Source organism: Triticum urartu, chromosome 3A (genome assembly GCF_056163025.1).
Source record: "Triticum urartu cultivar PI428250 chromosome 3A, HENAU_Tu73, whole genome shotgun sequence".
NCBI lineage: Eukaryota > Viridiplantae > Streptophyta > Magnoliopsida > Poales > Poaceae > Triticum > Triticum urartu.
In genome coordinates, this window is record NC_141875.1 from 470,956,886 (window position 1) to 470,961,885 (window position 5,000).

Sequence of the window (5,000 nt, forward strand, 5' to 3'; positions counted from 1 at the left end):
AGGTTACGCTCTCAAGCATTACGTACTAGAATTGAATAAGTATGGATAATATTCTAAGATCCAAGATGTGTACATGTGCTTGCGGGATGAGCTTAATAAATGTTGTATATACTTGATCCAGATCCGGAATTTCTTGAAACATAACTCACTTCACTTATAATCGAATTTGGAAAAGGGAGACTAGCTGCTGCAATAAATCAAGAAGAAAGCAGGCGCAAAAGAGAAGCTCAATGAGAGAGATTCTAGACCGGTCATGGTCGGGGCTGATCGATCGCTCCTTAAAAGGGAGTTAACTGCTTCGAACCATACATGAAACTTATCTCATAGAGTGAGCTAGCCCCAGATAGCGAAGGATAGCTATTGACTTATTGGGAAACCCGCCTCCAATACATGCTTATCCCAGACCCCCTATTCCTTCATTTTAGGTTTTCATGGCCGATTCAATAACATAGTTCGCACACCTCTTTTCAATTCTCTAGAGATAGTTGTCATTTATCTCTTCTTCCGGGTCCCTCCTATTTGGTTGGAAGTTTCCTGCTCCAGTTGGGAAAGCAAGGGCCCTAATTTCGTTATTGAGTCTCGTTATGGTTGAATATGAATGAATCCTGGAATGGAATAAAAACATGAGTAAAATGCATCGTAGTCCCTCAATCGAACAGTCAACTAGTTCATATCTAACCTTATGTATTCTTTTCCCGCACCTTAGCTTCAAATAATTGAATGAATGAGTGCTATTTCAGAGTTCAAGTTTAGGTATTAGCTCGCTATAGTTTAGTCAGTAGTTCTGTCCCTTTGTTCGGTGAACTAGTTCTGGATATAAGCATTAGAATGAGAGTGGCTACGTATTCGGATTACTTGACTCGCTTTCCTGTTTCCGAATCCCTTCTTGCATACAATCCTAATTCACAATCCGATCGTTGCTCGATTCTATAATGAAAAACAGACCTTGTGCCATGGATTTGATGAAGCTTGAAAGGACTCCCCTTGTTCGAAGACAAAGATAAGAAGCATACGGGTGACAACCCCAATCCTTATATATCAATCCAATTACCGGAGGAACGAAGAACTAAGTTTGCCTGACGCCCGAAAACAACTTGTTTGTTTTGGTGGAAGAGGAAGAAATAGAGAAAGATCGCCGCTTTTCATACGCTAATTCGTGATTCAAAGTAGAGCGAGTGAGGGAGCTATACCCGGGACTCAATCAACATATGCCAAGTGTTCCGTAATCTATGGGCAGCACTCCGTAGGAATGTTATAGTCTAGGCATGTCGTAGTAGTCATTAGACAGAAAGAGGAGAAACTTAACATGTCTTATTCCGAATTCCTGCGGTTGTCATTATGTTCCAGCAAGGAAATAGTCATTCTTTCATTCCGAGCATTCGACTAACGGCACAGATTTCTAGTGCTATAACAGAAACTGCCCTTAACGCGCAAATGAAAGCCCTCACAACACTCTTTACCTGCAACTGCTCCCGCTTATGGTAGTAGATAAACAGGTGGTGGACATGTATCTGCAGCCTCTGCTGCTGGTAGATTGACTGTTTTATATGGACTGAAAAAAAACGGAGGGTAGTGCTTGAGAATGCTACTCTATTCCTGGAATTAGCCATCCCCTTCTTTGACTATTTGACCTGCTCCTCGAAGCAAGGAAGGGAATGAAGATGGCATTGAATGCCCTTTCCACAAGAAGGATAGGAGTTGGCTTACCGCATCTACCTTCTCATCGCGGGATAAGGGCTGGGGCATTAACTTAAGTACTAAAGCTGCTGGAGCGGCTGCCTTCGTTGATTCCCCACGAAGGAATCGGAATATCGCTACTTCCCCTTACTGCCCTAAGCGGGGGAGATGGATTAAAAACCTTGTGTGAAGGAAAGGCTGTCAAAGTCGTTGACCATTAATCCGGTTGAAGGACAAATGGATAGTGAATCAACGGAATCGAGTTGTTCTAAGGATTCGGATTCGGCAGTCGAGACATCTATATCTATGGAATTTCAAAAGAGAGAAAAGGATCCGAATCCGACCCGAGGACGAGCTCAAACCTTAGGGTTTGAAAAGAAGAAGTAAAGCTCTCGTTTACTTCAATCAAAAAAGGTAGGTCATAACACAGATTGAATTAGACCTTACTCAATCACTCATCGCTGGAAAAAGTAGAGCGATTTCCTCGCAAAAAAAGCACGAGCGAGATATTCTTCCTTAACAGGGATCTCAATTGCGGGAAGAAGTACAAAGGGCAAAGGCAGAAGTGGAAGGGTCAAACTCCTCTATCGGGGAAAGACAGGAAGGATCAAAGTGTAAAATCACTTGTTTGAAACATCTATAAAATAGAAATGGCTATTAGAAGTTGTATTTTCGGTGGTCAAAGGGAAGGAATCAGAAAAGAGGGAAGCGCTCTCAAGGTAGAATCAGTTCCAGGAAAGTATGTCCATTGAAAGGAAAGAGTCCCTAAACAGACAGGTTTTCAGCAAATAAGACGGGTCCTGGTCTTCGGCAACAAAAGAAGCCGAAGCGAGAGCTCGATCAAAGAACCTTTATAGATCCTCATCATCCTCAGGTTCTGGATACACAGCGAGAAGGGAATCTTCCTGTTCGAATGGAAGATTTTCGAAAGAGAGGGGAGAAATCAATCACATGCGTGAGCGGATCGAGCTATTATATAATAAGTAATGGCTGAAAAAGCTATTCTTGGTAGATCCACTTGTCAAGGCGCGGAAAGCCGTGTTCCTTCTCAGCTCACGCTTTCCTGATTGATTTGAAAGACCCTACACACCACCGTATCCTTGGCTTTCTTCCCACTTTCAAAGAACTTGCTATCATTCTTTCGATTCTATCTCCTCGCTTTAGGTCTTATGCTTCTTATTAAAGGGGTTATGCCACTCCGAGTCCATCAGTGTTGAAGGAATGGACAGAGACAGGCAAAGACAAAGTACTGATTTTACTACCGATAGAGAGCAGAGCTAGAGACAAGATGCCTAGGACCTGGAGGAGATCCATAAGAACCAAGTCGTGGAGAAGATAGCATCAAACTGGAGATAATAAACCTAACTCTCCGTGCTTTAATCGAGAATGGATACAGGGTCGTCGAGCGAAACCTTTATTAGGGGGTAGACCTACCTTGTTTTGTTGACTTATTGCTTTCCAGCAAAGCGTGCCGGCCCTATCTCTAAAGCACCAAACTTCCACATTTTAGGAGATGCCCTATCTTCCCTTAAAGAGCCAGCTTATTGAATAGAGCTGTCACTCCTTACCTTACCTAAGACCCCTTCGGGATATCTTTTGAAAACCTTTTCTCTGAAAAGAAAAGATGTTTGCGATCCCTTGCCCGCTCGATTAAAGAAAGTGGGATCTGGCCTTGCATTTTTTAGATAGGGCTCCCTCACGGCATTCTTGCTCTTGCATTTGAAAGTCGAATCAGGATTCCATCTAGAGAAAGGTTCCGAATGGAACTAGTGAATGTGTATGCCGAACGTAGGCAGGTATACCTGACCTTTGATATTAAGCTATGATCTCTCTTCTCTCTCTTGAAGTTCCCACAAAGCGACTCTGAACCTAAGACCGGGTTGTGGGATGTCTTTTGATATTCTAAACCAAGAAAAACGCAATTGGATTTCTTTTTATATCCCTATGATAGGAAATGAAAGAAAAGGTCGAGCTTAAGCCGATTCCATTGCGGAAAGAAAAGAGGCTCTCCCATTCCCACCTGATACGTCAAAAGCAATTGACTAATAAGGGGAACCAACCAGTCGAATTCGATTGATTATGTCACTCCGCATTACTAGAAAAGGGCAGCAGCTTTCTACTAAAATGGGCTTTGGCACTCCTTCCGCTATTACTCGAAATAATAATAATAGTGAAAGGGCAGTCGAATTTGTGACTACGTCAAAGGCTCGTTTCACTCGAATTTAAAGGCTGTAACTCCTACTTATTTCTATTAATTAAAGCTTGCCCATGGCTGCTTTGTTCCCATTCTTTCTTCTTTCTCCGTCACTAGATTCCGGTTAAAACGCTTGGTCCACCCATGCTTTTCCTCTCCATTTTTCATATGGAAAGGGAAAGCAGTGCCAACTTATTGGAATTCTACATGGCATATTTCCCAACCTTCATTCCTGCTATTCCAGGCTCTAGTGCTCAGTCATAAACCTATTGCCCGCTCCGCTTTCCCATTCCTATTGCTTTCGGTATCTGAATCTTCCTGAATTCAAGTAGAGAATACCAGGGCTTTCTTCTTCTTTGATTTTCCTTGGGGCAGAGGATAAAAAAAATGGATTTCCGACATAGCACCTGCGGCATTAGGATTCTAAGATTTAGGAGGGGAAGGCTGAGGAGAGGGATCACATGCATTGAAGCAATCTCAAGATTCAGAAACGATCAAAATAATGGTACGGGGAGAAGAAAGAGAGGAGAGTCACGAAAATAGGGTAAACGCAAAGAGACGATGAAAAGCAATCAGAGAGGAGAGGGAAGAATGACAATGGAAATCATAAAGCTCAGCGAGGAGCACATTACTATGAATAATAATGGAGAGGGACATTAAAGGGGAAAACTGAGCAAAGAGATATAAAAATATATTAGAAAAGCTTTTCACTTCTACTTCGTTTTCTTGTTTAGATTCATTACTTCAGTGATTGAACATGGGCAGATACCTATAAGGACCCCATTTCATTGACCTTCGCCCTTTTATATCCCTCGTTAAGATATGTTATCCGGACCAACTCCCACGTAGAAAACCAAGAGCAGTGAGTTACAAAACCAAGAGCAGTTAGAATCGCGTAGCTGCGTGCCCCTTTTTCTGACTAGCTTCTTGTGAAAAGCATTTCAGGCACGAGCACACCTGATGAACTCAGAAACCTACTATGGAATCAATCAACCCATCGCACCCGAGTGCTCTGCTCTCCAAGCTCTGCGCAGGTGTTTTTACATTAAAATCCCCGAACGATTTTATGCTATCAAAGTAGGTGGATTGGTCTGTGGTGCTCACTAAACCTGCTATTGGACGGGATCAG